At 45.5% G+C, this 26,642-nt stretch overlaps 1 pseudogene; it reads right to left on the minus strand.

Annotated features, from left to right (window-relative positions):
• Window positions 1-10,185: 10,185 nt before the first annotated feature.
• On the minus strand, window positions 10,186-21,720 carry LOC129353007 (suppressor of tumorigenicity 14 protein-like; annotated as a pseudogene).
• Window positions 21,721-26,642: the final 4,922 nt, after the last annotated feature.

The raw sequence follows: 26,642 nt of genomic DNA on the forward strand, positions 1-26,642 counted from the left end.
TCTAACCTTCAGGAATTGTAGTTCTAAAGAGGTCAACAGTCATGTGTGTGAGGCAGAGACAGATTCTATCTTTGTGAGACAGCTCAGTCAGTTATAATGGAAAAAGCAGCCCGAACAAACTCCTTGCCGTTCGGGAACCGTGATACGTATCGGAAAACCGTTTGAAGCATATGAGAGAGCTATTTGTCGTCTCCTATAGTCCTGCAAATCATATCTGTAGCTCATTCACAGTAATTACAGCGATGAGAGAAAAATGGTGTGAGCTGAGGTCTGTGTTTTTCAATAAAAGTATGAAAATATATGGTGGAGAGCGTCAGTTAGGCTGGAACTTGATTTTGCTCTAAAGCACCTTGACAGGAAAAACCGTAAGCCCTAGAAAAATTTTGAAAACATTTTACCGGAGCAGACATTCGTATCGATGTCATGTCCGAGTTTCATACCGATAGCACGATATTTGTGGGTGTGACGGCGATTTTCAAAATTTATTTGGGGTCAGAAATCCACTTCATTTTTCACTCTAGCGGAGCGGCAGTTGGTGGCAGTTATGCTCTGCGTTTCGGCAGTTGGAAATTTTGCTCGTTTTTCGCTTTTTACGTCGCCATCGTAACGCCGATTCCCCATAAAAGTAATAGCTCCAATGCCGGGAACGAGCCGCACGTTTTGATACACTTTTGTGGGTGGGCTCGCAGCGGTACGAGCCGCATTAACGGTAGCGGAAGAAGAAGTTATAATAAAGAGGCATTCTATTAGGTGTAGATTAATAGGTGCCTGCCATGCAATGCATGGAGGCAGTGACTGACTTGCTTTGCAAGTCAGTCACTGCTCTCCTTATGCATTGCTAGGCAGGCCCCAACTAGAAAATTCCTGAAGAAATTTAACCGGGGCCTGCAAAGTGTGCCCGTCAGTTTGGACCCAGCGTTCTGATGCTAAACATTAGCATCCATGCTAAAGAAAGCTGCAATGTCATCAATACCATGTGGAGAGTCACAAGCATGACTTACTGCATTAAGTAAGGGAAATAGCGAATACCTCATGCAAGGTAAAAGGCTAATGCTAATGCTCTACCTACAGTGCCCTAACTTGAGAGGAAAAGATAATGCAAGCTAATATCATTGCAGCGCCCACGGCGCTGCATTAGCCACAGACGAGTCTTAATGCTTTTATTTTGAAATTTTCAGAATGCTTAATTTTAAATGGTCAATGTAATCCCATGTACAACAGTGATTTGGTTAAATCAGACATATAATGGTCAAAAAAGCACTTAATATAAAAATTGTCAAGGCTTTTATTTTGAAATTTGTTTAAAGCTTAATTTAAAATTGCCAAACTAATTCCATGTGTAACAATGGTTGGTTAAAATGAGTTAAAAAAGGCCCAAAACACAAGCAGTTCTAAAGTCCAGCTTTTTCCTCTGAGTTCTGCCATAGTTAGAACTACAGTGATGCATTTTTGTAGTCCTAACCACTGGCCCTGCTGTGTTCCGTTGCTATGGTAATGGATCATCTGCCAGCTGTGAGTCAGACAGGGGGAGACATAATTCTATCAGTTTGAGGCAGCCATTTTCACTAAAATAGGCATGAGCCAGAAAGGAATCTTAAGGCTTTTATTTTGAAATTTCATTAAGCTTCATTTTAAATGTCCAAAATAATCCAAAGTGTAACAGTGGTTCTGTTAAATCAGTTCTAAAATGCTCCAAACAGCAATTGATATAAAAATTGTCAAGACTTTTATTTTGAAATTTTCATTAAGATTAATTAAACTTAATTAACACTAATCCCATGTGTAGCAAAGGTTGGTTAAATGAGTTATAAAATGCCCAAAACACAAGTAGTTCTACAGGCCAGCTCCTTCCTCAGAGCTCTGCCACAGTAAAAAAACTACAGTGATGCGTTTTGTAGTTCTAATTTATAATTCTAAAGGCCAGCTCCTTCCTCAGAGCTCTGCCATAGTAAAAACTACAGTGATGCGTTTTTGTAGTTCTAATTTATAATTCTAAAGGCCAGCTCCTTCCTCAGAGCTCTGCCATAGTAAAAACTACAGTGATGCGTTTGTAGTTCTAATCTATAATTCTAAAGGCCAGCTCCTTCCTCAGAGCTCTGCCACAGTAAAAACTACAGTGATGCGTTTTTGTAGTTCTAATTAGCTGCTCGGCCCTGCTGTGCTTCGTTGCTATGGTAATTAATCCTCTGCAACTGTCATGTGTGTGAGACAGAAAGAATTCTATCTTTGTGAGACACCCAGTCAGTTTTCACTGAAAAAAGCGGTCCGAACAACTCCTTCCCATTCGGAAACCGTTATACGTATCGGAAAACCATTTGAAGCGTATGAGAGGGCTATCTTTCGTCTCCTATAGTCCCGCTATTCATATCTGTACATCACTCACATTAATAACAGCGACGAGATAAAAATGGTGTGCGCTGAGGTCTGACATTTTTCAGAAATACATGGAAGTGAACCTGGCTGAGCGAGTCGAAATCCTGTCGCATCACTTCGCTATGAAGCACCTAGACAGAAAACCGTAAGCCCTAGGAAAATTTTGAAAACATTTTACCGGAGCAGGCATGCGTATCTATGTTATGACCGAGTTTGATACCGATAGGGCGATATTTGTGGGCGTGATGGCGATTTCAAAATTTATTTGGGTCAGAATCGCACGGCTTCCCACACTCTAACGAAACGTTGATTACACTCTAGTTTGGGCAGTTTCTAACTGACGAAAATTTTTTGATGGTTTTTCGCTTTTTACTTTTTCATCATAACTCCGAATCCCCACCAAAAGTAATAGCTCCAATGCCAGCGCCGAGCCGCACGTTTTGATACCACTTTTGTGGGTGGGCTCGCAGCGGTGCGAGCCGCATTCCGGTCTACGGAAGAAAAATAAAGTTCTATAACTAGAAAATTCCTGAAGAAATTTAACCGGGGCCTGCCAAAGTGTGCCCGTCGATTTTGACCCAGCGTTCTGATGCTAAACATTAGCATCCATGCTAAAGAAAGCTGCAATGTCATCAATACAATGTGGAGAGTCACAAGCATGTATAGTAAATATGGGTAATAATTAAGAGAAATAGCTAATACCTCATGCAAGGTAAAAGGCTAATGCTAATGCTCTGCCCTGCTGCGCAAGGCAGAGCCCTAACCTGAGTGGAAAGGATCATGCAGGATAATCTTATTGCACTGCCTACGGCAGTGCACTGTGGGAAACAGAGAAATGCTAATGTTTGTGCTAATGCTAATGCACTGTCTTGCTGCGCAAGACAGTGCCCTAACTTGAGAGGAAAAGATAATGCAAGCTATATCATTGCAGCGCCTGCGGCGCTGCATTAGCCACGGCCGAATCTTAAGGCTTTTATTTTGAAATGTTCAGAATGTTTCATTTTAAATGGTCAATGTAATCCCATGTATAACAGTGATTTGGTTAAATCAGACATATAATGGTCAAAAGAGCACTTATTTAATCTAAAAATTCTCAAGGCTTTTATTTTGAATTTTTTTAAAGTTAATTTAAAATTCCACACTAATTCCATGTGTAACAATGGTTAGTTAAAAATAGTTATAAAAGGCCCAAAACACAAGCAGCTCTAAAGTCCAGTTTTTTCTCTGAGTTCTGCCATACTTAGAACTACAGTGATGCGTTTTTGTAGTCCTAATCAGCTGGCCCCTTTGTGTTCCGTTGCCATGGTAATGGATCCTCTGCCAGCTGTGAGTCAGACAGGGGGAGACATAATTCTATCAGTTTGAGGCAGCCATTTTGCCTAAAATAGGCATGAGCCAGAAAGGAATCTTAAGGCTTTTATTTGAAATTTTCATTGAGATTAATTTTAAATGGCCAATCTCATCCCATGTTTAACACTGATTGGGTTAAATCAGTTATATAGTGGTCAAAAGAGCAATTACTTGATGGAAAAATTGTCAAGGCTTTTATTTTGAAATTTACATTAAGCTTAATTTTAATGGTAACACTAATCCCATGTGTAACTATGGAGTTTTGAAATCAGTTCTAAAATTCCCAAAAACCAAGTACTGTCATGGCCAGCTGATTACTCATCAGTAGTAACTGACAGTTCCACCATGTTGTAGTTTTTATATTCACCTATAACCTCTTCTGTAGGCACTGAGTGTTCCGCCATGTTGTAGTTCTAACGTTCAGGAATTGTAGTTCTAAAGAGCAGCTCAGTCCTCCTCAGTAGTAACTGACAGTTCTGCCAATCAGCTCTCACTCTTTTCTAGGCACTCAGTGTTCCGCCATGTTGTAGTTCTAACCTTCAGAAATTGTAGTTCTAAGAGCAGCTCAATCCTCCGCAGTAGTAACTGACAGTTCCACCATGTTGTAATTTTTATATTCACCTTTGACCTCTTCTGTAGGCACTGAGTGTTCCGCCATGTTGTAGTTCTAACCTTCAAGAATTGTAGTTCTAAAGAAGAGGTCAACTGTCATGTCAGTGTGACACACAAGGAGAGACTTAATTCTAAGTGCTTGAAGAAGTTAGTTTTTCTGACAGGCCTGAGAGAAATATTCAAGGTTTTATTTCAAATTTTTATTAAGCTTAATTTAAAATTGCCAAACTAATCCTGTCTGTAACAGTGGTGCTTACAATCAGTTATAAAAGCCCAAACACAATGTAATTCTAAAGGCCAGCTCATTCCTCCTCAGTAGTAACTGACAGTTCCGCCATGTTGTAGTTCTGACAATCAGCTCTGACTCTTTTGTAGGCACTGAGTGTTCCGCCATGTTGTAGTTCTAACCTTCAGGAATTGTAGTTCTAAAGAGGAGGTCAGTCCTACTCAGTAGTAACTGACAGTTCCACCATGTTGTAGTTGTTATATTCACCTATGACCTCTTCTGTAGGCACTGATTGTTCCGCCATGTTTAGTTCTAACCTTCAGAAATTGTAGTTCTAAAGAGGTCAACTGTCATGTCAGTGTGACAAACAAGGAGAGACTTAATTCTAAATGCTTGAAGAAGTTAGTTTTTCTGACAGGCCTGAGAGAAATATTCAAGGTTTTATTTTGAAATTTTCATTAAGCTTCATTTTAAATGTCCAAAATAATCCAAAGTTTAACAGTGGTTATGTTAAAAAAGTCACATAATGCCCAAGAGAGCAATTACGTGATATAAAAGAATCTCAGGGCTTTTATTTTGAAATTTTATTAAGCTTAATTTAAAATTGCCACACTAATCCTGTGTGTAACGATGGTTGCTTAAAATCAGTGATAAAAGCCCAAACACAATGTAATTCTAAAGGCCAGCTCATTCCTCCTCAGTAGTAACTGACAGTTCCACCATGTTGTAGTTTTTATATTCACCTATGACCTCTTTGTAGGCACTGAGTGTTCCGCCATGTTGTAGTTCTAACCTTCAGGAATTGTAGTTCTAAAGAGGTCAACCGTCATGTGTGTGAGGCAGAGACAGATTTCTATCTTTGTGAGACAGCTCAGTCAGTTATAATGGAAAAAGCAGCCCGAACAACTCCTTGCCGTTCGGAAACCGTGATACGTATCGGAAAACCGTTTGAAGCATATGAAAGAGCTATTTTTTGTCTCTGATAGTCCTGCAAATCAAATCTGTAGCTCATTCACAGTAATTACAGCGATGAGAGAAAAATGGTGTGCGCTGAGGTCTGAAATTTCCCGTAAAAGTATTAAAATATATGGTGGAGAGCGTCAGTTAGGCTGGAACTTGGTTTTGCTCTAAAGCACATTGACAGAAAACCGTAAGGCCTAGAAAAATTTTGAAAACATTTTACCGGAGCAGACATACGTATCTATGTCATGACCGAGTTTGATACCGATAGCACGATATTTGTGGGCGTGGCGGCGATTTCAAAATTTATTTGGGGTCAGAAATCCACTTCATTTTTCACTCTAGCGGAGCGGCAGTTGGTGGCAGTTATGCTCTGCGTTTCGGCAGTTGGAAATTTCGCTCGTTTTTCACTTTTTACGTCGCCATTGTAACGCCGATTCCCCATAAAAGTAATAGCTCCAATGCCGGGATCGAGCCGCACGTTTTGATACCACTTTTGTGGGTGGGCTCGCAGCGGTGCGAGCCGCATTCCGGTGAACGGAAGAAAAATAAAGAATAAAGAGGCATTCTATTGGGTGTAGAATAATAGGTGCCTGCCATGCAATGCATGGAGGCAGTTACTGACTTGCTTCGCAAGTCAGTAACTGCTCTCCTTATGCATTGCTATGGGCAGGCCCCAATAATAAAGAGGCGTTCTATTAGGTGAAGAACAATAGGTGCCTGCCATGCAATGCATGGAGGCAGTGACTGACTTGCTTTGCAAGTCAGTCACTGCTCTCCTTATGCATTGCTAGGCAGGCCCCAACTAGAAAATTCCTGAAGAAATTTAACCGGGGCCTGCCAAAGTGTGCCCGTCGATTTGGACCCAGTGTTCTGATGCTAAACATTAGCATCCATGCTAAAGAAAGCTGCAATGTCATCAATAGCACGTGGATATTCACAAGCCTGGCTTACTCCATTCAGTATACTAAATGCTAATGCACTGTCTTGCTGTGCAAGACAGTGCCCTAACTTGAGAGGAAAAGATAATGCAAGCTAATATCATTGCAGCGCCTGTGGCGCTGCATTAGCCACGGACGAATCTTAAGGCTTTTATTTTGAAATGTTCAGAATGTTTCATTTTAAATGGTCAATGTAATCCCATGTATAACAGTGATTTGGTTAAATCAGACATATAATGGTCAAAAGAGCACCTATTTAATGTAAAAATTGTCAACGCTTTTATTTTGAAGATTTTTTAAAGTTAATTTAAAATTTCCACACTAATTCCATGTGTAACAATGGTTGGTTAAAAATAGTTATAAAAGGCCCAAAACACAAGCAGTTCTAAAGTCCAGCTTTGTTCTCTGAGTTCTGCCATGTTAGAACTACAGTGATGCGTTTTTGTAGTCCTAATCAGCTGGCCCCTTTGTGTTCGTTGCCATGGTAATGGATCCTCTGCCAGCTGTGAGTCAGACAGGGGGAGACATAATTCTATCAGTTTGAGGCAGCCATTTTCCCTAAGAGCCAGAAAGGAATCTTAAGGCTTTTATTTTGAAATTTTCAGTAAGCTTCATTTTAACTGTCCAAAATAATCCAAAGTGTAACAGTGGTTTTGTTAAAAAAAGTCACATAATCCCCAAGAGAGCAATTCCATAATATAAAAGTATGTCAGGGCTTTTATTTTGAAATTTTAATACAACTTAATTTAAAATTGCCACACTAATCCTGTCTGAAACAATGGTTGCTTAAAATCAGTGATAAAAAGCCCAAACACAATGTAATTCTAAAGGCCAGCTCATTCCTCCTCAGTAGTAACTGACAGTTCCACCATGTTGTAGTTCTGACAATCAGCTCTAACTCTTTTGTAGGCACTGAGTGTTCCGCCATGTTGTAGTTCTAACGTTCAGGAATTGTAGTTCTAAAGAGGAGGTCAACTGTCATGTCAGTGTGACACACAAGGAGAGACTTAATTCTAAGTGCTTGAAGAAGTTAGTTTTTCTGAAAGGCCTGAGAGAAATATTCAAAGTTTTATTTTGAAATTGTCATTAAGCTTAATTTAAAATTGCCACACTAATCCTGTGTATAACAATGGTTGGTTAAAATCAGTTATAAAAAGCCCAAACACAATGTAATTCTAAAGGCCAGCTCATTCCTCCTCAGTAGTAACTGACAGTTCCACCATGTTGTAGTTTTTATATTCACCTATGACCTCTTCTGTAGGCACTGACTCTTCCGCATGTTGTAGTCCAAACCTGCACTTATTGTAGTTCTAAGGAGAAGGTCAACTGTCATGTCAGTGTGACACACAAGGAGAGACTTAATTCTAAATGCTTGAAGCAGTTATTTTTTCTGAAAGGCCTGAGAGAAATATTCAAGCTTTCATATTGAAATTTTCTTTAAGCTTAATTTAAAATTGCCACACTAATCCTGTGTGTAACAATGGTTGCTTAAAATCAGTTATAAAAGCCCAAACACAATGTAGTTCTAAAGAGCAGCTCATTCCTCCTGAGTAGTAACTGACAGTTCCACCATGTTGTAGTTCTGACAATCAGCTCTGATCTCTTTTGTAGGCACTGAGTGTTCCGCCATGTTGTAGTTCTAACCTTCAGGAATTGTAGTTCTAAAGAGGTCAACTGTCATGTGTGTGAGGCAGAGACAGATTTCTATCTTTGTGAGACAGCACAGTCAGTTATAATGGAAAAAGCAGCCCGAACAACTCCTTGCCGTTCGGGAACCGTGATACGTATCGGAAAACCGTTTGAAGCATATGAGAGAGCTATTTTTTGTCTCCGATAGTCCTGCAAATCATATCTGTAGCTCATTCATAGTAATTACAGCGATGAGAGAAAAATGGTGTGCACTGAGGTCTGAAATTTTCCATAAAAGTATTAAAATACATGGTGGAGAGCGTCAGTTAGGCTGGAACTTGATTTTGCTCTAAAGTACCTTGACAGAAAACCGTAAGCCCTAGAAAAATTTTGAAAACATTTTACCGGAGCAGACATTCGTATCTATGTCATGACCGAGTTTGATACCGATAGCACGATATTTGTGGGCATGGCGGCGATTTCAAAATTTATTTGGGGTCAGAATCGCACTGCTTCCCACACTCTAACGAAACGTCAGTTACACTCTAGGTTTTGGCAGTTGAGCTTTTCGGTTCGGCAGTTGGAAATTTTGCTCGTTTTTCGCTTTTTACGTCGCCGTCGTAACGCCGATTCCCCATAAAAGTAATAGCTCCAATGCCGGGAACGAGCCGCACGTTTTGATACCACTTTTGTGGGTGGGCTCGCAGCGGTGCGAGCCGCATTCCGGTCTACGGAAGAATAAGTTATAATATATAAAGAGACATTCTATTGGGTGAAGATTAATAGGTGCCTGCCATGCAATGCATGGAGGCAGTTACTGACTTGCTTCGCAAGTCAGTCACTGCTCTCCTTATGCATTGCTAGGCAGGCCCCAATAAAGACAGAGACATTCTATTGGGTGAAGATTAATAGGTGCCTGCCATGCAATGCATGGAGGCAGTGACTGACTTGCTTTGCAAGTCAGTCACTGCTCTCCTTATGCATTGCTAGGCAGGCCCCAACTAGAAAATTCCTGAAGAAATTTAACCGGGGCCTGCCAAAGTGTGCCCGTCGATTTGGACCCAGTGTTCTGATGCTAAACATTAGCATCCATGCTAAAGAAAGCTGCAATGTCATCAATACAATGTGGAGAGTCACAAGCATGTATAGTAAATATGGGTAATAAGTAAGGGAAATAGCTAATACCTCATGCAAGGTAAAAGGCTAATGCTAATTCTCTGCCTTGCTGTGCAAGGCAGAGCCCTAACCTGAGTGGAAAGGATCATGCAGGATAATCTTATTGCACTGCCTATGGCAGTGCACTGGTGGGAAACAGAGAAATGCTAATGTTTGTGCTAAGTTTAAAATTTAAGCAAAGATATGCTAAGGAGCGCTATATGTCTATTAAATGTGGCTAGTGTTAAAACTTAGAGGAATAACTTCACTTTGCTCGCTAATTTTCCTCTAGTTTCCAGATTCAGGACTCTGCATGTGCAGTGGAAATAAGAAACAACCATTCAACATCAAACTTCAGAGATATCTAGAGCTTTATCCAGAGAATTCAATGCATTCAGAATGTTAGATCAGCATCACACCCAGATCATCAAGAAGTCCAACACATGACAAAACATAGAATTACCTGCAACGAGTTGAAAAGGAAAGACAAAAATGCATTTTTGGGAATTGCTCACTTGGGCACAAAGCAATTCGATCTTCTGCTGTAAAACAGACCTTTTTATGAGGATGTGTATTCCCTTCATTTAAATATATGCATTAGAAGGCGTGTCCTCCCCTTGTAGGGCTGTTTAATGTTAATTTTATTAAGACCTGCTAAAAAAACGTAGACTTTAATGTTTCAGTTACACTTTCCACTAATGAAGCGATTCATATAATAATATTAAACTGTTATAATCTACAGCGATGGCGACCGCCAGACCCCGACAGGATGAATGTCATAATCTATTATAACAGTAATCACTGTAATTAGTAAAGGGGCACCATCTCCTTCATGATGCGTTTACAGACCCTTGGAAAGTGGGATATTTCACCGCTCTTCAGGTCCCAACAGGGAAACATGGCGCCTCATTTTTCTGAACAGACCAGACGAAGCCTGCAGAGGTTTCAACTTTGAGTTTAATCAGAAACTCCCAGCAAAGCATTTTATCCGTAATCAATGGTAGCATTGATTATGGATTGAGGGGCAGAAGAGCCTAAACAGAAATGTTTTTAAAAAGTTCAAAAATCACAAATACAATGCAACTGTAAAAACCCACAACATTAAACGCCTCAGATTGAACAGAAAGACCCGATGCTTTAAAATAATCTTCCTGAGAGAAAACCGGCTCCTTTGTTTACACCTAGAATCTGATTAGATCAACTATTAATTCACCTGAAGTCTCCACACCGCCCTGCTGGGCACAGTGCCACCAAACCCTGATGATGCAGATTCTACACCAACCAGGGAAGCATTTTGTCACCATCTAGTGGTCAGAGGATGGCATAATAAATATGGAATGATATGTTTAAAACAAATCTGTACTTCATGAAACCATCAGTTTTACTGATAAATGAAGAAGTGAAGCAGGAAGTCAAGGGGTCAAAAGCTCGAGGAGTCGAAGGCTCTAGGGGTCGAAGGGTCGAGGAGCTGAGGGGAATTATTTATAGCGATGGAGTCAATGTTTCCTGATAACTGGAGGGAAAAGTTTTTATTTAGGGTTTTACTCCCTGATCATGATGTCACTTCCTCCCGACAGCTTGGACTCATTTCCTGATTGAACTTTTTCTGAGCAGATGTTGCAGCAGTGGAAGATTTTGCAGTTTGGCTCGTGAAGCAGCTGATCTGTTACCATGCCGACCACAGGCGGATTCTGCTCAGACTCCGGTCTGGTCCCTGATCCAGCGCCGGAACCGGGTGACCCGGGTGTACGCCGGGTTTGTTCCTGAGGGCGCAGCCTTCGCCCCAGCTGATCACGCCCGCCACGCCCGCCTGGGGTCGGTGACGGCCAGCGCCCGCCCGAGTCGCCCTGCAGGGGCGACAGAGGAAACCGTGACTCCTGTGAGCGGGCCCCGCTCCCCTGCCCGGCGGGTCCGGTTCTGACCCGGCTGGGCTCCAGAGAACCGGCCTCACCTGACAGGCGTCCACGCCTCCGCCCAGCACCCCGGCGCACAGCATCCGGTCGCTGAGCGGGTCCCGCAGCAGAGTCCGACACACGGTGCTGTTGATGATCCGGACCCGGGCTTTCTGCAGAACACTGGTGCCGGCACCTGCAGAACACGCAAACGGGTCGGGTTCACCGCTGCAACATCGTCATCTGTCATTACAACGACTTTGCTTGATTTTTAAAGGTCTTATGGCTCTAAAACTCAACAGCAGCTGGGCAGGAAACGCATAAACAGTCTTCTCCCTTCAAAATAAGAGCATGTCTTGGAAAGTTTTAGTAGTCAGTAACCAAAACTTCACAGAAATATTTATCGGACTAAGAGTTTATTAAATCAATTAAAATTGTACACAGGATTGGAAAATGTGAAGCAAAGCAACAGCAATGTAACAGTAAGTGGCTGTAGGCTGTGAGCTAACTGCAGGCTAACTGAGCAAACTGTAGGCTAACTGAGCTAACTGCAGGATAACTGTGAGCTAACTACAGGCAAACTGAGCAAACTGTAGGCTAACTGAGCTAACTGCAGGATAACTGTGAGCTAGCTGCAGGCTAACTGAACTAACTGTAGGCTAACTGCAGGCTAACTGAGCTAACTTTGAGCTAACTGCAGGATAACTGTGAGCTAACTGCAGGCTAACTGAGCTAACTGTGGGCTAACTGAGCTAACTGTAGGCTAACTGTGAGCTAACTGCAGGCTAACTGAGCTAACTGAAGGATAACTGTGAGCTAGCTGCAGGCTAACTGAGCTAACTGTAGGCTAACTGCAGCTAACTGCAGTCTAACTGAGTTAACTGTGAGCTAACTGCAGGATAACTGTGAGCTAACTGCAGGCTAACTGAGCTAACTGTAGGCTAACTGTGAGCTAACTGTAGGTTAACTGCAGGCTAACTGAGCTAACTGTAAGCTAACTGCAGGCTAACTGAGCTAACTGTGAGCTAACTGCAGGATAACTGTGAGCTAACTGCAGGCTGACTGAGCTAACTGTGAGCTAACTGCAGGCTAACTGAGCTAACTGAAGGATAACTGTGAGCTAGCTGCAGGCTAACTGAGCTAACTGTAGGCTAACTGCAGCTTGCTGCAGTCTAACTGAGTTAACTGTGAGCTAACTGCAGGATAACTGTGAGCTAACTGCAGGCTAACTGAGCTAACTGTAGGCTAACTGTGAGCTAACTGTAGGCTAACTGCAGGCTAACTGAGCTAACTGTAGGCTAACTGCAGGCTAACTGAGCTAACTGTGAGCTAATTGCAGGATAACTTTGAGCTAACTGCAGGCTAACTGAGCTAACTGTAGGCAAACTGTGAGCTAACTGTAGGCTGTAACATAACCACTATGTTTTGTTTTTCTCAGCAAATATAATAAATGTTAAAAATACCAAGCTGTCTAGTGGAACAGTTGTGGATTTTATTATAAATAAAAACATAAGAAAAAAAAATGTCGAAGTTCCACTGTTAAAAAACTGATGTTGGGTAAATCATGTTTGGGGCCAGGTGTGTGGGAATTAGAGATAAAAAGGGGGCGTGTGCGCCGGAAGGCGCGGCGCAATCTGTAAGAAAGACGCTCATGTCGATCTGTGCAGCGGGAGTTTTGGCCTTATCCTTAGTGTCTGTTTAATCCAAAGAAAAGTAACAAAAGATAAAACATGGATTAAGGTTCGTCCCAGCGCCACAGATCGGGCCCGGAAGCCTGGACCGGAGGGTGCACCGAGGGAACGCCGCCCGGTGCAGAAGGACGACGACAGTCCATGGAGGAAACCACCGGGGGGAAAAGGGACGCTCCCGGTGAGATCTGGACTTTATTTTTCTTTTGGGGGGTTTTTGGGGTGGTACCACTCTTCTTTTTTCTCATCTTTTTTGGGGTTCTTTTTTGACGTTTTGGATTTTTCTTCGGGAAGAAGACGGGGATTAATACGGAGCGACGCTTCCAGGTCGTGGTTAGATTTGGATGTATGGGACTCCCTTATGGACAAAAATATAAAAAAGGAACAGGACTTTTGGGATTTTCTATTTTTTAAGTGTGGTTTGTGAATCGGCCTGACAAGGCAAATCAGACTCTTGATATTTTGGGGGGTTTTGATGTTGATTTAGGTTGATTAACTATTCAAATTTTGGGTTTCTGAATAAATTATTTCTGGTGCAAACCTTTAATTTCATACTGAGTGGGTGAACATTTGTTTTTTATCAAACTGATTCTGGTAACACTTTTTTACCTTTACTGGAACAAGATCCCCCTTGTGTGTTTCTTTGTGAGTTCTGCTTTAATCAAGCCGAATATTACAAGGCTAACTGCACTGCACTAACTGAGCTAACTGTAGGCTAACTTTGAGCTAACTGCAGGCTAACTGAGCTAACTGCAGGATAACTGAGCTAGCTGCAGGCTAACTGAGCTAACTGTAGGCTAACTGCAGCTAACTGCAGTCTAACTGAGTTAACTGTGAGCTAACTGCAGGATAACTGTGAGCTAACTGCAGGCTAACTGAGCTAACTGTAGGCTAACTGCAGGATAACTGAGCTAACTGTAGGCTAACTGTAGGCTGTGAGCTAACTGTAGGCTAAATGTGAACTAACTGCAGGCTAACTGAGCTAACTGCTTACTATGTGAGCTAACTGCAGGTTAACTGTGAGCTAAATGCAGGCTATCTGTAGGCTAACTGTGAGCTAACAGGAGGCTTTCACAGCAGAACTGGGAGGAGATATGTGGGAACAGTGGAGAACATCTTGTTCCCTTTTCCTGGAGAAAGTTTGGCTAGAAGAATATTGTCATATATTTTGTTACACCTGCACAAAGAGATCACCAAGATGCAAGATGTTGGTGGAAATGTGGATCAGATGGAGCGGGTCACTGTACTGGATGGTGAATACATGGTGTCTTATGGGCTGGATTTAAAGAATTGTATGGATCAGGGCTGAGGGACAACAAGAGCAGCTAATAAATAAATGTACAGGATTATGATGGATGGTAGCAGGCAAAACAACACAATATTAGGAAATGGCTGAAGCTCCGAAATGAAGATAATGATGGAAAGGCTGATTTTTTTCCGTCAGATTAGAATCTGTAAAATGTAAGAATTATTGGCAGAATCTTATTTCACCATGGAGATGAGAGTTTATTGAATACTGAGGTTATAAGCTACAGACTGTAAATAGTTGCTTGCAGTTCATTTTCAGGTAGATTTTTAAATGAGTCAGTGCGGTAGAGAACCCTGCAGCTGGTTTCTGAAAAACAGGAAGGATCTGATCCAGGAGCGCAGACTGTCTCCGTGAACTTTGACCCTTCACAGAACAAACCAGCAGCACCTTTCCGGAGCAAAGCGCCTCACCTCCCTCCACGGTGGCGCCCAGCCGGTGATCCAGGCCTCCTGGCCGGCCGGGAAGTGTGGCGCAGACGGCAGGCAGACGGGCCAGATGTTCTGGTTCAGAACCAGGTCTGGTTCCAGCTCCATCAGGGCGATGTCGCCGTCCAGGCTGACCCGGTCCGTAGTCTGGGTGGACCACGATCCGCTTCACCTTCCGCTGCGTCGTCCACTGGTTGCTCTGGCCCTGGGCGTGCAGCCCCAGCCAGGCCTCCCATCCGTCCGCCGCAGCGTATCTGCGCCATGGATGGAGGTCAAAGGTCAGGACGGTGCAGCGCCACCTGCTGCATGTTCACAAAGACAACCTGTAAATCTATGAAGGAATTTCTCTGCCATAACTGGAGAGCACACATTGTCACTCTGAAAGCAGGACTTCATGTTTTCCCCTCAACACTTGTGATGCTTGAACTCCAAACTAAACCTCTGCTGGCTAACAAATCAATTCCATCCTCCAGCTGAGCTACTGATCGCTAACAGCTACTGATCGCTAACAGCTACTGATCGCTAACAGCTACTGATCGCTAACAGCTACTGACAGCTAACAGCTACTGATCGCTAAAAGCTACTGACAGCTAACAGCTACTGATCGCTAACAGCTACTGATCGCTAACAGCTACTGACAGCTAACAGCTACTGATCGCTAAAAGCTACTGACAGCTAACAGCTACTGATCGCTAACAGCTGATCGCTAACAGCTACTGATCGCTAACAGCTACTGACAGCTAACAGCTACTGATCGCTAAACTACTGACAGCTAACAGCTACTGATCGCTAACAGCTACTGATCGCTAACAGCTACTGATCGCTAACAGCTACTGACAGCTAACAGCTACTGATCGCTAAAAGCTACTGACAGCTAACAGCTACTGATCGCTAACAGCTACTGATCGCTAACAGCTACTGATCGCTAACAGCTACTGATCGCGAACAGCTACTGATCGCTAACAGATACTGATCGCTAACAGCTACTGATCGCTAACAGCTACTGATCGCTAACAGCTACTGACAGCTAACAGCTACTGATCGCTAACAGCTACTGATCGCTAACAGCTACTGATCGCGAACAGCTACTGATCGCTAACAGATACTGATCGCTAACAGCTACTGATCGCTAACAGCTACTGATCGCTAACAGCTACTGATCGCTAACAGCTACTGATTTTAGTCAGGAGTTTGTTCACCCAATAAAGAAAATGGATCCACAGATCCAACCATTTTATCTATCTCTCTATCTACTTATCCATCCATCCACCCATCAGATAAATAGATGAATCTGTTTTCATATCATTGTCATGATTTTCTCGTGTCGTTGTCCTAACAATCTGTGCTACCCCAGCCATCGATCCGTCCTACCTTGTGATGCTATGTCACATCTGCTGACTCAGCAGGTTTCTTACCTCTGGAAGTTTGGTTTCGTGTGTTTCATTAAAGGTAAGGTAGTTTAAGGTAAGCTTTATTTAATTTATTTTATTTACACCTGGCTTTATGTACTTTCAAATATTTGATCTTAATTAGTGTTTTTTATTGAACTTTGCTCATAGATGTTGGCAGCGATACTATGTGGGATTGAAGCCGTGTGATATTAGTGAATATTGATCATATTATCAGTTCGGTGACACTTTGTGGCTGCTGCTGATAACAGACATAAAAAGTATTAATGAGCATAAAGGAGTTGCAGTGATCTGGATTTGTTGATCTCTTTAAATACATTTCCATAAAAAGCTGCTTCCCTGGCTGCTGAGGATTTATCCTTACAAACATTTCAGTTTTTGAATATTTCAACAGGCAGCATATTTTAATAATCAGAGCTGCATCTGCAGCTTTCCATTTTAAGCGGTAGGATAATCAGATGAAGGAAGTGATCTTCTTCTGGTTTCGTCATGATTTAAATTGTTTCAATGCTAAGCTAACCAGAACGGCTAAGCTTCCACTTCAGTCACTCAAATATTGTTATGCAATATATTTAACACAAACATGATGGAGCAGTTTTAGACAGGTAGCACCAACAGATAGACATAGCCATCTATCTGTGCTACGGCAGGAAAATCTGACGGTAGCACAGATCGTCAGTTCTGAGAATCCATGTGGTCCCGCTGAGCTGGAGAATCCCGATCCACCTGCTCCTGTAGTTAGACTCAGCCGGGTTTGCTGGGCTCGGTCGGTTCGGTTCTTACTTGTCCTGGACGCAGTGGGCGGCGGTCAGCAGCCAGCGGTGGCTCAGCACCGAGGCTCCACAGGTGTGTCCTTGTGCTCTGAAGTGGAGGCTCACCTGCCAGGGCCACTCGCCCTCCTGGGACGCCTGACCGCCCACGATGCGGAGGCTGCGGTACGGCGGCATGCCAGTCTGCGGGACACAGACTGTCAGAGAGAGAGAGAGAGTGTGTGTGTGTGTGTGTGTGTGTGTGTGTGTGTGTGTGAGAGAGAGAGAGCTGGACCCACCGCAGTCGTCCTCGTCCGAGCCGTCCTCACAGTCCGGCGTGCCGTCACACTCCGGGTTCAGCCTGCTGATGCAGCGGCCGCTGCGGCAGCGGAAGGTGAAGTCGGAGCAGGGCAGCTGCAGCGCTGCAGAGGACAGAGATGATGTCAGCATCAGCTTCCATTCACTGTTTACCATCAAATGTTTCAAACTGAATTTACCACATGAATTTGCTTCATGTGTTTGGAGAAGAAGATTTTTGTGCCGCATTGAAATAATTTATTTTGCAGAAACATTTTGAGTAACGTGATCATCAGACGGATGTTGCTACTGGCAGAAACGCTGAAGAAGATGACAGGAAGTAGTGGGAGGATGACTTCGTTCATCTAAAGCGTTGAATCCATAAATGTTCTGGAAAATGGCAACTAGTTTCCCTAAACGCTGCAGAAGTAGGCGGGGCTTGAACCAGACCCGCCTCTCCCCTGATTGTCCAACTGCTCATTATGCTAATGTGGAATCAGCAATCACAAGGCAGCAATTCCATGCCTGCAGCCATGTGGCCACCAGAGGTCGCTAGACTGTTTTGTTCTCCATCATTTAATGGACAACATTTTAAAGAATCAGTCATGTTCTATTTTACCCATCAAGTTATGATCATATTAACATCGGTTTGGTTGTTTTTATGCTGTTTCGTACATATTCAGTACCTGAACCTGAATCCAGATCCGTCACACATAGAGCCGACACAAACCACTGACTGAAGGCCCGGTACCAGCACGGTTGACACGCTTCTGACCCGGTTCTGGTGTCCTTACATTTCTGACATGTGGACTCGTCGGAGGCGTCGCCGCAGTCGTCTCTGCCGTCGCATCGCAGCGCGTCGGAGATGCAGCGGCCGTTCCTGCAGGCGAACTCTGCAGCGCCGCATTTTCCTGCAGAAAAGAAGAATTGCTGAGCTCAGCAGAATCTCCAGAACCAGAACCGGATCGCCGGGAGTTCCGGTTATTCAGGCTGAGCGGGCCGGCCAATCGCGTCGGTTCAGAGGAATTTCTCACCGCAGCCGTTTTCGTCAGAGTTATCGCCGCAGTCGTCCACGCCGTCACACATCCAGAACTTGCCTTGCAGATGTTGTTCTGACACTTCATGTGCGTCGGCGCACAGCCTGAGAGGGAAGAACCTGGTCGTCATCAATCAGTCGTCACATCAAACTCAGCTAATGACTCCAATGTCAGCATCATTGTTTGCAGTGATTGCTCCTCCTGGACAGGGGGCGATGTGACCGCCGTTCGTTCGGACTCACTGCAGCTGATCTCATCGCTGTTGTCGCCGCAGTCATTGACGCCGTCGCAGCGAAGCGTCATGTTGATGCACAGCTTGGTGCCACAGCTGAACTTCCCAGGACAAGCTGCTCAACAGGGATCAGCGTTTTATTTTTATTTTTTTATTTGAGCAACATTTCATGATTATATTCCTGTAATTATGAAACGACGCGTCTTACGGTCGGTGGGGACGAAGGCCTGGTACCGGGCGCTGAAGCCCGGGCGGACGAGCCCCCGGTCCGACCTGAAGCCCACGCTCATCTTGTTGCTGCGGCTGACGAACACGGAGGATTCTGATTGGCTGCCACACAGCCTGGAAGAGGAGAGCCGGTCGGGTTCTGTGGTCGGTCCATTCAGAACATCCCAGCTGCCAGAAGCTTCCTTACCGTTCCTCGCCAATCGTCACGTAGTCATGGAGACACGGCGATGCGTCCTTCCCTACAGAAAACCTCTGGAACTGGACCTTCACCAACCTGCCCTCAGGAACCTGAACGTGAAACGAGAAACGACGTCACCGCAAGCCGCCGCGGTTCTGGTTCCGGTCCGATGAAATCATCCTGTCAGAAACTCCCCTGGATGGTCCAGCTGCAGTCGGCTTTGGGAGGATAGTTGGCCGGAAAAACGAGGAGAACGAACCTCGTTCTCCGCTCAGCGTTCCACCGCAATCTGAGAGGAGAAGGTCAAAGGTCAGACTGGACAAAGAACAGAAGCTACTGACCCCACAACCAGGCAGAACCAGGAGGTCCAACAAGAGGAAACACCAACCAACTGGACATCACTGGTAAACTATGATCATGAACCTGTTCACCAGAACGAACCTGTTCACCAGAACGAACCGGTTCACCTGAACGTCTCACCTCCGGCGGCTACAGGAACCTGGGAGTAAAAGGCTCTGAATCCGGGGAAGTTCTTGTCCCGACTGGTGACCAGCAGCAGCAGCATGACGTTCCCAGACGACACGAAGGCCAGAGAACCGAGCGGGAATCCACACTGCCTGCAGGGGGAGACAGAGAGGCTCAGGGCCAAACGGACCCAACACGTCTCCACCGACAGGAAGTAGGAGGAGCCACGTCCGACCACGCCCACCAGCGATGTCACTCACCTGTCTGCAGCGATTCAGGTGAGGGAAGAAAGGCGGGACTCACTCAGTGAGGAGGCGGGGCCGGATTGGAGCCAGCGAGTCGTAGATCTGGATGAAGTCCTGCTCACAGTCGTCCTCAAGGATCAGAGTGTGGAAATCCAAGCGGACCCGGTGACCCGGGTCGGCCCGGAGCTGCCACTTCTGGGCCAGGTTGGGGCCGTAGGGCGCGTCGGGGAACCCGGGAGAATCCACGTGTCCGTTCTTCCTCACGTGGACGCTGATCGGAGCCTTCTCTGAAAAATCAGCCACGTTTGGATGAAACTTCTGCCCGATCCAACCGGATCCCTTCCAGAACTGGACCCATTGCATGAGGGCTTCAGTCAAACCAGAACCAAAGTTTTGTGTAATGTGAAGAGTCTCACCGGACGTGTTGGTCCTGGTCAGCCGGGGGTCCAGAGCTGCCAAACACAGCAGAACCTGGATCAGAACCACCACAACATTTCTCAGGGAGTTTAAACACATCCGCCAAAGTGTGTGACATCAGGGATCCATCTCATCCAAACGTCCAATTTACACAAGATAACAAATAGCTGATATTGATTGATATTGATTGATATTGATTGATGGTTATTTTTTGATTACATTTAGTTTTCTTGTTGCTTTCAGGAAAAAACTGTCCAAGACGGCCTGAAGACAGACTGTCCTTTATGAAATATCAATCAATCAATCAATCAATCAATCAATCAATCAATCAATCAATCAATCAATCAATCAATCAATCAACCAATCAATCAATCAATCAATCAATCAGTGTTATCTGTATAGCACATTTCAGCAGCAAGGCGTCTCCAGAGCTTTACATCACAATCACAAAGTCATAGAATCAACAATCCATCAGGGCATCAATAAATTGATTATTGATTATGTTTCCAATAAAACCAACCAGCTGCTTTCAGTCTGGACTTTAAGGATCTCAGGGTTTCGGCTGTTTTACAGTTTCTGGACGTTTGTTCCAGATCTGTGGTGCATAGAAGCTGAAAGCTGCTTCTCCTCGTTTGGTTCTGGTTCTGATGCAGAACCAGAACCAGAACCAGAACCTGAGCTCTAGATCAGTAACTCTAGATCTGTAGCTGTAGATCTGTAGCTGTAGATCTGTAGCTGTAGATCTGTAGCTATAGATCTGTAGCTGTAGATCTGTAGCTGTAGATCTGTAGCTGTAGATCTGTAGCTCTAGATCTGTAGCTGTAGATCTGTAGCTGTAGATCTGTAGCTATAGATCTGTAGCTGTAGATCTGTAGCTGTAGATCTGTAGCTGTAGATCTGTAGCTCTAGATCTGTAGCTGTAGATCTGTAGCTGTAGATCTGTAGCTCTAGATCTGTAGCTGTAGATCTGTAGCTGTAGATCTGTAGCTGTAGATCTGTAGCTCTAGATCTGTAGCTCTAGATCTGTAGCTGTAGATCTGTAGCTGTAGATCTGTAGCTGTAGATCTGTAGCTGTAGATCTGTAGCTGTAGATCTCTAGCTGTAGATCTGTAGCTGTAGATCTGTAGCTCTAGATCTGTAGCTCTAGATCTGTAGCTGTAGATCTGTAGCTCTAGATCTGTAGCTCTAGATCTGTAGCTCTAGATCTGTAGCTCTAGATCTGTAGCTGTAGATCTGTAGCTCTAGATCTGTAGCTCCCACATGTTCTCATCTTTTAGCTTAGCATGCCAGAGTCGGTTACTGGCGAACAATTAGACCAGATCAGAACATTTCAGGCTGGCCAGACCGGTTCTGACCTCCAGACGAGACCCTGCCGACCCTCAACGCCGGGTCGGGTCTCATCAGCCGTCCGCGCTGACTTCCTGTCGCCTCCAGAGACCCCATGGCTTCGTCCAGGGAGGACAGCTGAACGACCGGGAGCTCAAACTCAGACTCATAATACGCCACCGTGCCGTCCGCTGGCCGTCACCTTCACTGGAGACACAGAGGGACAGGAAGGACACGGAGGGATAGGAGGGACAGAGGGAAAGGAGGGACACAGAGGGACACGGAGGGATAGGAGGGACACAGAGGGACAGGAGGGACACGGAGGGACACGGAAGGATAAGAGGGACACGGAGGGATAGGAGGGACACAGAGGGACAGGAGGAAAAGGGTCAGCAGCGTGTCTGCAGAACTCTCCCTCCACCAGGACAGAACCTCAGGAAGTTGACGTGTCCCTGGTGGGACAGACCTGAAGGCCTGCACCGTGGAGTCTTTGTAGAACTTGACCAGCACAGAGTTCTGGCTGTAGATCTGCTGGAGCTGGAAGACAGAGGACCATGAGACAGGAAACATTTCCCATGATGCTCTGGGGCAGCCGCCTCACCTGTTCCTTGACCTTCTGGGCCAGAACGCTGAAGCCGTCGCTGCCGGGTTCCTCCAGGTCGGGCCGGAAGGAGCGGCCGGCGATTTCCAGGGAGCCGCGTAAGCTTCGTCACCGGACGTCTCGGCGCACTGTGGACGGCAGGACAGACGTTACCCGCTCCCCCGCCGCCCGGAGAACCCACTTCTGATCGAAGCCACAGGTTCCGCCACCACAATCAGGTTCTGGACCGCGTCCCTGCAGAACCGACCGGCCCGACCCGTTTACAGGAAGCGACTTACGGTGCAAGCGCCACACAGCAGCCCGGTCAGCAGAGCCAAGGCGCCGGCAGCGACCAGCAGCCCAGTCCGGCCCACAGCCGCCGTCTGCGACCCGGGTTCTTCTCCACGGCTCTGGAGTCCGACGCCTGCAGGAACTGCTCGCCGACATCCAGGTCCTGCAAGGACAGAGGCTCCTTAGGTCAGAGTTCACGGGCCTTCACTAGTGGAGCGCAAACAACCTGAGGGAGGAGCTAGGGAGCCGAGCTGACCTCTGACCTCTGACAGTGTTTGAGGTTAACAGGTGATCATCGCCTGACTTATCCACTACTGGGCAACAAGTCCTGAACAGAACCACGACTCAGCAGAATCTCAGCCGACCAATCAGAGCCCTGTAGGACTTCCTGGATCCACAGAACCACCAGACCCATCAGCAGGGGCGGGGCTAGAGGGGGCGGGCTAGAGGGGGCGGGGCTAGAGGGGGCGGGGCTAGATGGGCGGGGCTAGAGGGGGCGGGGCTAGATGGGCGGGGCTAGAGGGGTCCCCCTGCACCCCCTGATGATTGACATGTAAACCAAGCAGGTTTGGATCATCAGACACGTTAATGTGCAAAGAAGAAAAAAACTATAAAACTAGAATAAACTGCATGATGTGAATATGAAGAAACAAGTTGATCCTGATCTGCTGCAGTTCAACTACAAACCAGCTGATCAAAAAACACCAATAGTTATTTATTGATCCTCCACAAAGACAGAAACGCCTGAAGCAGAAAATGTTGCACTTTTTCTTTTTACTAATAATTTAACTGCATTTTGTTTCCATTCTGTAATCAGCAGCTGAACGTTGAACTTTTCCTCTGCAGCGTTTGAAACCAACTCAACTGATCAGAATTGGCTTTAACTGATAGATTCCTGATCGTCCGATCGGATGGACGCCGCGGCCCGTTAAGGCTCCGGGTCAGAGGTCATACTCTGACAGAAACGGTGGACGTGAGCGCTGCGGCGCTCTCTGTGCGTAAAGCTGGAATCGTCCAGCTGCGTCATCAGAGACCAGAAAGCGTTTCCAGAGAAACACTGAAACAAAGGACACTCTTAAAGACGTCCTCTGGGACTGTGGGTCTCATGTGGAGGACATGGGGGGGACTGTGGGTCTCATGAGGAGGACATGGGGGGACTGTGGGTCTCATGGGGAGGACATTGGGGGACTGTGGGTCTCATGAGGAGACATTGGGGGACTGTGGGTCTCATGAGGAGGACATGGGGGGACTGTGGGTCTCATGAGGAGGACATGGGGGGACTGTGGGTCTCATGGGGAGGACATTGGGGGACTGTGGGTCTCATGGGGAGGACATTGGGGGGACTGTGGGGCTCATGGGGAAGACATGGGGGGACTGTGGTCTCATGGGGAGGACATGGGGGGGACTGTGGGTCTCATGGGAGGACATGGGGGACTGTGGGTCTCATGAGGAGGACATGGGGGACTGTGGAGTGTATGACAGACTATTTGAACTTTTGTATCAACATGGTTGTCAAAACAGTCAAATGTTTTTTCTAACCCTGGGTCACCAGTGAAGTAAAGGCTATTCTGAACAGGAAACTGAGCGTTCAGGAACAAAAAACCGTGGAGAGATGAAGATACAAAGGGAACTTGAACTCTGCCTGAAGGAGACAAAAGAGACATTCAGGAGGAAGCTGGAAAAGAACGTCAGTGATGACAACATGCGGGAGGTTTGGACCAGTATGAAGACAGTAACAGGATGTGGTAGTGAGAGTGGCGCGCAGAGCCAACGAACCCAACGCTGTTTTCATCGGTTCAGTTCCCCCATGCCATCCCCACCCTCCCACAATCCTCCACCAGCCCTCCTAACCATCATCCTTCCTCCTCTCCTCCTCCTGCCTCGGTCACTGCTGTCCAGGTGTGGACTGAGCTGAGACGACTCCATCCAGGAAGGCATCAGGACCAGACGGGTGTGTCCGAGGATTCTTAAGGCCTGAGCTGCAGAATTAGGAGAACCTCTACAGCAAGTCTTGAACCTGAGTCTGCAACTGGTGTGATTCTACATCCTGCATAGTTCCTGCTCCAAAAAAGGGTCGCCCAAGTGAGCCAAATGACTACAGGCCAGTTGCTATGACGTCCTACGTCATGAAAACGTTGGAGCGACGGGTCTTGGACATGATGCAACCCCAGCTGCAGAGATTGAGGGACCCTCTTCAGTTCGCCTACCGAGAGACGGTGGGTTGAGGATGCTGTTCTCTACCTGCTTCATGGTTTCCTCTCCTACCTGGATGGAGGGAGCTGCTCTGTGAAGATGCTTTTTTTCTCCTCCTCTAGCGCCTTCAATACTATCCAACCTCACCTACTACAGGAGGAACCCAACAGCCTGGCTGTGGACACCCATCCTGGCTGTGGACCCCCATCCTGGCTGTGGACCCCCATCCTGGCTGTGGACCCCCATCCGCTGTGCTGGATAACAGACGACTTGACCAACAGACCACAGTTCATCAGGATGTCGAGCTGTAGGTCCACCAGCAACACAGGTGTTCCACAGGGCGCGGTTCTTTCACCCCTCGTCTTCGCCCTCTACATCTCTGACTTTAAATACAACTCCGTTACATTCCATATGCAAACATTTTCGAATGATGCTGCCATTGTGGCGTGTCCCATTGTGGCGTGTCCCTCTAAAGGACGGTGGACAGGTGAGGACAGCAGCCTGGAGCCACAGGAATAAACTCCAACTGAACATCACTGAAACAAAAGAGATGGTTCTTGACTTCCTCTTATCATCCAGGGTATAGAGGTGGAGACGGTCAGCACATATAAATACCAGGACATACAACTGGACAGTAAGCTGAACTGGTTTTCCAATTCAGCTTATAGAAAACCAGTAAGCTGGTTTTGGCCTGCTTCAGTGTGTTCTCCAAGCTCCTGTACATGTTTCATAAGTCCATCGTATCTACGGTTATATTCTACGCAAATGTCTGTTGGGGGGCAACGCAAAGAAAACAAGGACCCTCAGAGAGACGGTGGTGGAACAGAGGACACTGTCTAAACTCAGTCCCACAGGACACTGTCTAAACTCAGTCCTAGAGGACATTGTCTAAACTCAGTCCTAGAGGACATTGTCTAAACTCGGTCCTAGAGGACACTGTCTAAACTCAGTCCTAGAGGACATTGTCTAAACTCAGTCCTAGAGGACATTGTCTAAACTCAGTCCCACAGGACACTGTCTAAACTCAGTCCTAGAGGACATTGTCTAAACTCAGTCCCAGAGGACACTGTCTAAACTCAGTCCAGAGGACATTGTCTAAACTCAGTCCTAGAGGACATTGTCTAAACTCAGTCCTAGAGGACACTGTCTAAACTCGGTCCTAGAGGACACTGTCTAAACTCAGTCCCACAGGACATTGTCTAAACTCAGTCCTAGAGGACACTGTCTAAACTCAGTCCTAGAGGACATTGTCTAAACTCAGTCCCAGAGGACATTGTCTAAACTCAGTCCTAGAGGACACTGTCTAAACTCAGTCCTAGAGGACATTGTCTAAACTCAGTCCTAGAGGACATTGTCTAAACTCAGTCCTAGAGGACACTGTCTAAACTCAGTCCCACAGGACACTGTCTAAACTCAGTCCTAGAGGACATTGTCTAAACTCAGTCCTAGAGGACACTGTCTAAACTCAGTCCTAGAGGACATTGTCTAAACTCAGTCCTAGAGGACATTGTCTAAACTCAGTCCTAGAGGACATTGTCTAAACTCAGTCCTAGAGGACACTGTCTAAACTCAGTCCTAGAGGACATTGTCTAAACTCAGTCCTAGAGGACACTGTCTAAACTCAGTCCTAGAGGACATTGTCTAAACTCAGTCCTAGAGGACATTGTCTAAACTCAGTCCTAGAGGACACTGTCTAAACTCAGTCCTAGAGGACACTGTCTAAACTCAGTCCTAGAGGACACTGTCTAAACTCAGTTCAGTCCCTCAGTAAAAGGTTCGTTTCTGGTTTGTTCAGCTGAGGATTAAAACTCTTTTGTCCTTCAGTCCATCAGGCTCTATGATGCCTCTGGGAGGGGCAATAGAGGGAGGCGGGGCAACTAGTATTCTAACATATTTAAACACTTTCTCAACCTCTTTATGTATTTATTATATTTATTCTGTTTATTATATTTCTTGTACATTTTCAGGATTATTTTCATATGGATATGAATTAATGTGATCTCAGTTTCCTGATGGGATTAATAAAGTTTTTTCGATTCTATTCTGGTGAAAAATTGATCTTTTAATTTGATAAACCATTTGAAGACCAAGAAATTTGTATTGATCAATTAGTGATTAGTTAAAACAACCAGCGAAGAGCGTTTATACAGATCTATAGATCTAGATATATATTTATTTGTATGATCTATATCTAGCTCTATAGATATGCTGCTGAGGCTCCGCGTTACTGATAATCACGTATTGATCTCCTGCAGAAAAATTGATCAGCAAAAACTCCAAACTTATAGATTTTATTAATATTTTAAAATCCACAGAAAACAGAAAAATTCATCAAGTTCAACTCAAAACCACCAGAACCATCAGAACCACCAGAACCATCAGAACCACCAGAACCATCAGAACCACCAGAACCACCAGAACCACCAGAACCACCA

Source organism: Poeciliopsis prolifica, unplaced genomic scaffold (genome assembly GCF_027474105.1).
Source record: "Poeciliopsis prolifica strain line A6 unplaced genomic scaffold, Auburn_PproV2 SCAFFOLD082, whole genome shotgun sequence".
In the NCBI taxonomy this organism is placed as follows: Eukaryota; Metazoa; Chordata; class Actinopteri; order Cyprinodontiformes; family Poeciliidae; genus Poeciliopsis; species Poeciliopsis prolifica.